The sequence below is a fragment of the Ipomoea triloba genome, chromosome 14 (genome assembly GCF_003576645.1).
Source record: "Ipomoea triloba cultivar NCNSP0323 chromosome 14, ASM357664v1".
Classification (NCBI taxonomy): domain Eukaryota; kingdom Viridiplantae; phylum Streptophyta; class Magnoliopsida; order Solanales; family Convolvulaceae; genus Ipomoea; species Ipomoea triloba.
In genome coordinates, this window is record NC_044929.1 from 22,229,743 (window position 1) to 22,240,411 (window position 10,669).

Sequence of the window (10,669 nt, forward strand, 5' to 3'; positions counted from 1 at the left end):
TGAAATCGAGAAAATTGGGGAAAATGAAATGCACCCTAAAATTTTCCTTTCAAATTTCGTTTCAACAATTTAGTTTATTTTTGTTGGAAAATTTCTCTTCACCTTCCTGGGTGGGTTGACTGGAAATTTTTAACTAATTTCCGTCCATTTTGGTTTGGAAAAATGGTCACATAAGGACTCCAATTTTTTGAAAAAAAAATAATAATTAACCTCTCAAACTTTAAAAAGTTACAATTAAACACTCACACATAATAAAATCGCCCATATAAATCTTGTTTACCATAACCAACGTAACATGTCACTAGTAAAATCACGATGACATGGTATAAATTTTTTTACTTGGCTGCTACGGAGTTTTGTTAACTATCATCGGACCTCCATTGCCCGCTGCCAGACTATTGTAAACTTCTAACGGACCGCCTTCTTCAACTGCTGTGCAGCGCTCAGCAAACGGTTACGTTTCTCAAATATAATGAGGTAAACCGCATTAGGAAGACTATTTGTGATGAGTTCAATCAATAAGGTGTTGACATGATTCGAACTCGTAACTTTATAGTATAAGATGATGGACTTCACGTACATGCACATCACCAACGGCTCTCATCACAATATATGGAAGGATCACCAACGGCTCTCACAAGATATGGAAGGATCATTAATCTTTGGAAAACAATATATATTCCATGTAATCTTACCTTTTGTATTCCTTAATTCTTGAACATACATATCTTAGGATTCTTAGCAGATTACTTTTCATGTATATATATATTCCTTCGTTCCTTTCTTTCAACAGCAGAATACAATATACAATAAAATAATTATTTCATCTTCCTCACCCTGTTCTGTCTCATCCTTGCATATTGCAAGTAGATTTCCGACAACCTTCTCCTTTTCATCATGGCATCAGAGCCACCATCGCCAAAGTCCCATCAAGGAAAGACATCGGCAGAAGAGACAAACGAAAAGGACGACAGTCGGCAACAAAAGGGGGTTGGAATGATGATTGATCCAATGTCACCTTATTACCTACATGCCTCGGATGCTCCATGACAAGTATATGTTGCAGAGTTATTACGAGATGGAAATTATGGTGAATGGGTGAATGATATGCGTGATGCATTATTTGCAAAAAATAAAATAAGTTTTGTGGATGGAACTCTTATTATGCCAACACCAGATTCACCATATCTTCAGCAATGGATGCGATGCAATGCAATGGTAAAAGGTTGGCTTAAAAGTGCTATGGACAAGGATATTCGTGGTAGTGTTAGATTTGCTATTACTGCTAGGGATATATGGCGTGATCTAGAAGAGAGGTTTGGCAAAGAAAGTGCGCCAAGGGCCTTCGAAATCAGACAGGCAGTAACACTTCTCCTCCAGGATAAAGCTACTGTTTCAACCTATTATACAAAGCTTAAAAGCTTGTGGGATGAGATAAATTTCACAGCACCCTTGCCCATGTGTAACTGTCAAGGTTGCAAGTGTAACTTATCAAAGAAATATGCAGAGTTGCGTGAAAAGGAGCAACTTTATGATTTTCTTATGGGTCTGGATGAAGAGTTTAATACAGTGAAGAGTCAAATTCTTAGTACGAGACCCATACCAAGCCTTGGTGTTGCTTATCACATGGTCTCTGAAGATGAACAACAGCGGCTTATTTCCTCCACGGCTAAACATGGAACAGAGATGACAGCCTTCCATGTGCAGAGTCGGCGTGTTGAAAAATCACGTGGAGAGCCCATAGATAATAAGAATAAACGAAAGGATAGGCCTACTTGTGGTCATTGTGGGAAATTTGGGCATAAAGAAGAACAATGTTTTGAAATAATTGGCTACCCGGCCAATTGGCATAAAGGAACGCGTGAAAGAAACAATCACCACGGACAAAACATGGGTCCGAAAGCTGCGCATGTTGGTAGTGAGAAAGGAACCTTAGTCGGGTTAACACAATGCCAAATGAATAAGTTAATGCAACTTTTGAATTCAAAGGTTGGAAAATCAGGTGAAAGCTCTGCGAACCCCACCGTCAATATGGCGGGTAAGCTAGAGCATCATGAAACATGGGTTATTGATTCTGGAGCCACAGATCACATTGTCAATAATCCAACTCTTTTGTCTAAAATTGAAGAAGGTTGCGTGAGTTACCCAGTGACCCTTCCGAACGGCGACAAAGTACCTATTGAAAATATAGGACAAGCTACCTTGCCCAATGGAATTAAAATCAATGGAGTTTTAAATATACCTGATTTCAAGTGCAATTTATTATCTGTTGCACGATTAACTAGAGATTTTAATTCTATACTAATCTTCTTTCCTAATTTTTGTGTTATGCAGGACTTACGCTCGAAGAAGTTGATTGGAATGGGTAAGCTACGTGACGGCTTATACTGTTTGGAACCGACAATGATACCAACTGTAGCGGCCTTTGTACAATCTAAGAGTAAAGACATCAAACTTTGGAATCGGCGTTTGGGTCATGCCCCTAGTGAGAAAATTCGAACATTATTTAATTTCAATAATAATTGTGAAAGAATTTCTTTTTGTGACCCTTGCATGCGTGCGAAACAAACACGTTTACCATTTCCTGTTAGTCACATTAAAACTACATCTTGTTTTGTATTGGTGCATTGTGACATTTGGGGTGGTTACGCACACCGTCCTCGTGTGGGGCTCATTATTTTCTCACAATTGTGGATGATTATAGTAGAGGAGTTTGGGTTTATTTATTGAAATATAAATCTCAAGTTGAACACCATCTTATTTCTTTTTGCAAAATGGTTGAAATACAGTTTGGTAAACGTGTTAAGCAAATCCGTACAGATAATGGTGTAGAATTTTGTACTAATGTTTTACTTAATTATTATGAAAAGTATGGAATGTTGATTCAAACTTCTTGTGTGAGTACTCCTCAGCAAAATGGGGTGGCGGAAGCAAACACCGACAAATTCTTGAAATTGCTCGTGCATTGCGATTTCAATCCAATCTACCCATTAAATTTTGGGGAGAATGTATACTTTCTGCAGTTTATATTATCAATAGGTTGCCATCCAGGGCCATTAGTCACAAGACACCTTTTGAAATTATTTTTAGTAAAATTGCTGATTATGATCACTTGCGAGTATTTGGTTGTCTTGCATATGCCCATCGCCATGATAATGATAAATTTCAAGCTCGTAGCCGCCCTTGCATTTTCGTTGGTTACCCCGGTGGACAGAAAGGATATAAACTTTATGACATTACAAATCAAAAGTTTCTTGTATCCCGAGACGTTGTTTTCCTGGAAGATATTTTTCCATGCAGAAATCAAAGCTTTGATCTAAACCATACTTCTGCCACTCACTCTCAACCTGGGATTATTGATGATGAATATCCTACAAACTTTGAAACATGTACAACCATTCAAAAGGAGGATATCACACAGATTGATGTACCAAGTTCCCCGATCGTTATTGAAGCCACACATGACCAATAACCCACTGCTTCTGCATCACCAAGCTCACTAGAAACAACCAGCTCAACTCCCACGGCTGTAGACATTCCTGCTCCCCGTCGTAGCCAACGGGAACGCCGCCAACCTGCTCATTTAGCAGATTTTTAGGTTGATTTACCTCAATCTTTCGACAAGTCATCAAAATCTCTGACTAGCAACATGGTATATCTGTTATCCTCTTTTGTTGCTTATGATAAATTTTCAAACTCACATCACATTTTTTTGACGGCCATCACAAACCATGATGAGCCTAAGCATTTTTCTCAAGCAGTTCGACATTCTTATTGGCGTGAAGCCATGCAAAGGGAGATTCAGGCACTTGAACAAAATGGAATGTGGGAAATTGTACCCCTACCACCCGGGAAGAAAGCCATTGCTTCTAAATGGGTCTACAGAATAAAATTCAAACCCAATGGAGAGGTAGAACGCTATAAAGCTCGCCTTGTTGCCAAAGGTTTTTCCCAAGTCGAGGGTGTCGATTTTCACGAGACATTCGCTCCCGTCACGAAATTGGTCACTGTTCGTTGTTTGTTGGCAGTAGCAGTTAAGAAAGATTGGGACATTCAACAACTTGACGTTAATAATGCTTTCCTCCATGGTGATCTCCATGAAGATGTTTACATGTATGTTCCACAAGGCTTTGCAAAACCGGGAGATATGCGGGTATGTAAGCTTAAGAAATCTTTATATGGTCTCCGCCAAGCATCTCGAAACTGGTACCATAAATTCACTACAGCTCTCCTCAGTGTGGGTTTTACTCAATCTCATGCTGATCACTCATTATTCATACACTCACGAGGTACTAGATATGTGGCTGCTCTCATTTATGTTGATGATGTGCTCTTAGTTGGCAATGACAAAGAAAAGATACAATCCCTTAAGGCCTTCCTTGACGATAAATTTGGAATCAAAGATTTGGGTTCCATTAAATGCTTTCTTGGCATTGAGGTAGCTCGAACTCCCCATGGATTGGTTTTAAGCCAACGTAAATATGCACTTGACATTTTAGCTGAGAGTGGATTAGAAGGATGTCGCCCAAGTGCATTTCCCATTGAGCAAAATCATAAACTACGTGCTGATTGTGATGGGGCTCTCGTTGATGCCTCTCGGTATCGTCGATTGGTCGGACGACTATTATATCTTACAGTAACAAGGCCAGACATCACTTATGCAGTTAATATCCTTAGCCAATTTGTCAGTACCCCGCGACAAGAGCACATGGATGCTGCTTATCGGCTGCTACGTTATCTAAAAAATGCCCCAGGTCAAGGAATCTTGCTTTCTAACTCAACTGAATTGGATCTTTTAGCTTATTGTGATGCAGATTGGGGTGGCTGCTTAACTACTCGCCGTTCATGCACGGGATATTATATCACTTTGGGCGGCTCTCCAATATCATGGCGTACTAAACGCCAATTTGTTGTTTCTCATTCCTCAGCTGAGGCTGAATATCGCACTATGGCCGTTACTGTAAGTGAGATTTTATGGCTTCGTTGGCTCCTAAGAGATCTTTGTGCTCCTCAATCTCGTCCAACTACTTTATTTTGCGATAACCAAGCCGCTATACAAATAACAACCAATCCGGTTTTTCATGAACGCACGAAGCACGTTGAGATGGATTGCTATTTTGTTCAGGAACGAGTTCAATCCAGTGAAATTGCTCCGCGAAAAATTCACACGCGCGCCCAGCTAGCAGACATCTTTACTAAGGCTCTTGGAAAATATCGCTTTCACTCTTTGCTTGTCAAGTTGGGCATTCTTAACATCCATGCGCCAACTTGAGGAGGGCGTGATGGACTTCACGTACATGCACATCACCAACGGCTCTCATCACAATATATGGAAGGATCACCAACGGCTCTCACAAGATATGGAAGGATCATTAATCTTTGGAAAACAATATATTTTCCATGTAATCTTACCTTTTGTATTCCTTAATTCTTGAACATACATATCTTAGGATTCTTAGCAGATTACTTTTCATGTATATATATATTCCTTCGTTCCTTTCTTTCAACAGCAGAATACAATATACAATAAAATAATTATTTCATCTTCCTCACCCTGTTCTGTCTCATCCTTGCATATTGCAAGTAGATTTCCGACAACCTTCTCCTTTTCATCATAAGAAGTATATAACATATCACAGTATGCTTATTCATCATGATCTTAATTCACCGATAATGTGGAACGGTTGACTTCATGCATAAACTAAAGGCCATGGACCACTTCTCCACAAAGACTAACTCTTCACCTTTCGTTTACTTGACTATTTTGCCTTTAATTTTGGTTTCATCACACTTTTCTTCACCATTTTATACGGAGCTGTGGAAAATGGAAATGCCAACATTGTCATGTATCGATCAGCCTATCACTTCAATATATCAACTTGTCTATAAAAGCTAGAGCATATTTCTTGGGTGAAAAAACAAGTAATTTTGTTCTTCAAAAACAAAAAAAAAAAAAAAAAAAAAAAAAAAAACAAAACAAAACAAAACAAAAAAAAATAGCAAAAACAAAAACAAAAAACAAAACTATGGGAAATTTTGGTTGCAACTATACAGCACTCATCATCTTTCTTGTGCTGCCAGCTTGTTTCTTTGCATCAGCATTAACAACACTTCTCAAATGGAAGAGCAGCTTGTTCATGTCTTCTTCACTCAATTCATGGTCACTATCCAATCTAAAAACCAGACTTTAACCTTCGAAACTGAAAACCATAAACTTGGAGATTAATTCTAAAAATTAAAATTGAAATTAATATGAAATTAATTTCGTAAAATAAGAATTAATTCTCCAAAACGGTAATTGAAATAGTACTTTATTCCTAGGTGATTGGTGATACGCTAGGCGTTCGATCGGGCATGTGTTTCTCACCTGATCCGTCTCTTATATGTGTGTGTATGTGGAGACATTTGCCAATATTACTTATAAAGGAAAATGTAGTAAATTGATGAAAAATATAATACATTTACATCAAAATATAAAAGCTTTATATTTTTCAAGGTAGAAAGTAATTATTAATCTTGTGAATTATTTTTCAAGGGCTTGACAGAGCATAAAATAAGAATATATGACCCTTTTTAGGTCATCTTTGTGTAGGACCGTCTCACCGGTCGGGTCAGGAACAAACACTAAATATCATATATAATTTAGTTTATTTTAGTACTATTGATTCTGTTGCCATTAAACCAAAAGGTCTTTGGCATATATAATTTAATTTCTTTATTAGTTAAATCATTATCATTTTTTTATTAAGTTTGAACATAAATTAATCATGTAAATATAATTAATTTATTATGGAAAACATACTTTTACAATGTATTTTTGTGAACCCTATACACAGTTAGACCTGGCAATTTGTGTATACGGGTTCGTTAACGGGTCGACACGATAACGACACAAACACGATAAGGCTAAACACGAACACGACACGTTAAGATTAACGGGTTCAAAATTGTAACACGAACACGAACACGATAGACACGTTTTGTTAACGGGTTTCGGATCGTGTCGACACTATATGACACGAAACCCGTTTAAACCCGCTAAATCTATTGATATATTAAAAACTAAAATTTAAAGTTAAGTTATATAAAAAAGAAATAAAACATACAATCCAATCCATCAAAAAAACTAAAAAAATATTCAATTTATAACATTCATAAAATTATAAAATAACATCCAAAAATCATAATTAAAAAGCACATACTAGTTTTTAGAATAAAATTAAACACAATAAACATTCAAATTTCATATTGTTGAACATCAGTAATTAGTGTATGATCTTGGCCTAATGTAGTAAATTCATTCTTAATCATGTTCATGATATATTTTGTAAAGACAATAGTTCTTACCTAAATGACAATGGTTCTTAGCGGGTTCTAAACAGGTCTGTGTAAATGGGTTAACACGATAATATTAACGGGTTAAACGGGTTCTTAATAGATTTAACAGGCTGACCCGGTAAGACACGAAAACATAACGGGTTCTTAACGGGTCAACCCGTTAACGACCCGGGACATGTTAAGTGATAAGTGCAAAAGATGTCATCTTTATAAGGTTGTTATCGGATCGTCTAGTGCACAATTCGTAGCTTTTGTGTTTGATTTGTCCCTTTATTGCGTTAGAATGCTTCATATTGCCATTGGACCCCGTTCCACACTTGGTTAATCATTTTGTAGGTAAAAAGATGGGCAAAAAGGCAGAAAATGGCTAGATTTCGAAGAGGGATTCACGAGTCGAAGTTGGAGTGCGAAATACACCATGGACGCCCAGTGGACGCCCAGTGGATGCCCCAGTGGACGCGCGTCCAACGCGCGTCCACCATGCGTCCACCCTTGCGTCCAACTTTTCGCTCTCTGATTCTCGCACAGCAGAACAGCAGTCTGCTGTGGACGCGCGCGTCCAGCACGCGTCCACCAAGCAGCTCTCTGAAGTTGAAGTCTGTGCAGCAGAAACGCAGTGGACGCGCAGTGGACGCCCCAGTGGACGCGCGTCCAGCGTGCGTCCACCCGTGCGTCCAGCGCGGAAAATTGGCGGTTGGGCGAGATTTAAAAGGGGAATTGAGCCATTTTTCAGGGGATCCATCACATTTTCATTTTAGATCAGTTTAGAATATTTCTCTCTCTAGGATTAGCCTAGAGAGATCTCCCCCAATTCACTCCACATTCCCAATTCACTCCACATTGCAATTCTTAGTTTAGATTAGAATTAGAGAAGAATTCCATTGTTGCAAGATTGAGATCTACATTCAATTTCAAGTTCAAGGTTTAATTTCAAGCTAAGTCTTCCTTTTAATTTCTTGTCATTACTTTTGCTTTTGCTATTTCAATTTCAAGTATGATTAGATAGATCTTTGTGGATTTGGATTGAGCAATGTTGTATGGATATTCTTGAGCTTTGAATTGATTAATTAGGTTTTGCAATTGCTTTGACTATGAGTTTGATTGTGTGAATGGTGATCTTCTTTGACTCTTGTGTGGGAATGATCAACCTATATGAGAGGTGTTTGGAGAAGGAGTCTCACCTACGAGAGTAGGGATACTCCTTAGCCTAGCCTAGCACGTTTCCTTCCCACCTTTGAGAAAAGGGGGATTGGAAGGCAAATAGCACACCATGTGTTCGATAATTTGCCTCACCTAGCCTAGTTGCCATGAGAATGGGACTATGGACTAGATGATAGGCCAATGACCACGAGAGTGGCGTTGGCATAGTTGTCTTGCCTCATTTTCATTCTCTAAGTTTGCTAGCCTAATGTCTTAGGAAATCAAGGATACCTATATGAGTTGCAATATCCAAATCCTCCTTTCCACTTAATTGTTTCCTTTGTTTGTTCCTTATTTTCCTTATGTTTCATGCACCTTTCTTACCTATGTTTGGGTTAGCTTTCAAACACTAAACACTCTTGTGCTTAATCCCCTTACCGCTTGAATTCCCTCCTTGCCATCCTTTGAGAACGATAAACGGGAACTTCTTCCCGTTTTACCACCTATTACTTTCCATCCACCGCGAAAACTACGCCCATCAAATGGCGCCGTTGCCGGGGATGGCATCGGTTTTTGAGTAGTAAGTGCCTTTGGATTAACATGAGCAAGTGTTCAAGTTAGAGAGTCTAACCCCCCCCCCCCCCATTATTTTCTATTTTTTGCAATTTACTTTGTTTACATTTTAATCCTTTTGTCATTTCAATTGCTACTACTCTCACTTGCAACTACTTCTAGTTGCAAAACACTCTCTTGTCTTTGTGTTGATAGGTTGATCCTCTATAATGTATCCTCAAGCAAGATATCAACAAGAGGATTACTATGAGAACCAAGGAGGATATAGGCAACCAAGGGGAGGCTATAATGCTCAAGTTTCTAACCCCTATGGTTATAGAGATTATGAGGACTATGAACAACCTTACTCAAGGACATATGGATCTTCACAAGAAGAATACCAACCAAGAAGGCAACCATCAAGACCTCAATATGATGATAAGGCATATGATGAGTATGATGATCCACCACCAAGGCAAATATCAAGAACTCAATATGATGATAGAGAATATGGTGATTACCACTACTCAAGAAGAGCCCCACCACTACCTCAAAGCTATGATTCAAAATCTTACCAATCTATCCACTATGACGAGGATGAAGACTACCCTCAACAAAGAGGATTCTCTAATTCTCAATCCTACGACTCTTACACATCCCAATCCTACTCTCCACAATCGTACACTCAAAACACACCTCCACCCAAAAAGAAATCTATTATCGAGCACATGTATGACCATTTGTTGAAACCCAAGCCAAGAGACCCGAATGACCGCTTCAAGACCATTGAGGAACACATGTTTGAAGATATGAATCGACAAGTGATTTGTTATGCTTGTAAAGGGCCTCACTATAAGTATCAATGCCAAAAGTACCCATATTGCAAGAAATGTAAGACTAACTTTCCATGTGAATGTAGGTACAGGCACCATAGGGACGAAGTTGATCAAAATCCCCAATACCCTCCATACTCTCAAGATCATCAAGACTATCCATACTACTCCAACCACTATGAGAATGAGGAGTACATGATGCAACCATATGAGGAGGAAAACATGGAAGACATGAAGAACAAGATGTTGGCAAGGATAGAAGAATTAAACCAAGAAATGGCCAATATTAGGGAAGGGCGGAAGCAAGAATATGAGAATGTTGAGGAAAAGGAGAGTGATGGTGATGTGGAGATAGTGTGGGAAGAGGAAAAGTCATGTGGTGACACTATTGAGCTTGCATGTGGTAAGACACTTGACCCTATTAGTGTTAGCACTACTCTTGGTGATAAAATTTCTAAATCTTGGGCCGACATGTGTGATGAGGATAATAATTGTGATGATATTGGTGTGCCTATTCATTTTGATAATGCTAACATTGATTGTGTTGATGATGGAATTGAAAACGTGGTAGATATGACTAGTGAAAATAATGGCATAAATGAAGATATTGATAATGAGGTCAATTTTTTCAACCCTTATGACTTTAGTGATAGTGATTCATTTGACTCCTCCTCCGATGATGATGAAAATTGTGTTGATACTTGTGAAAATAATTCTTTCAATTCTATGGAGAATAATTCAATAGAGTCATGTGTAGATAATTTCTCTAATTCTTATGATGGCAACTCTTCCAATCCTTGTGAAAA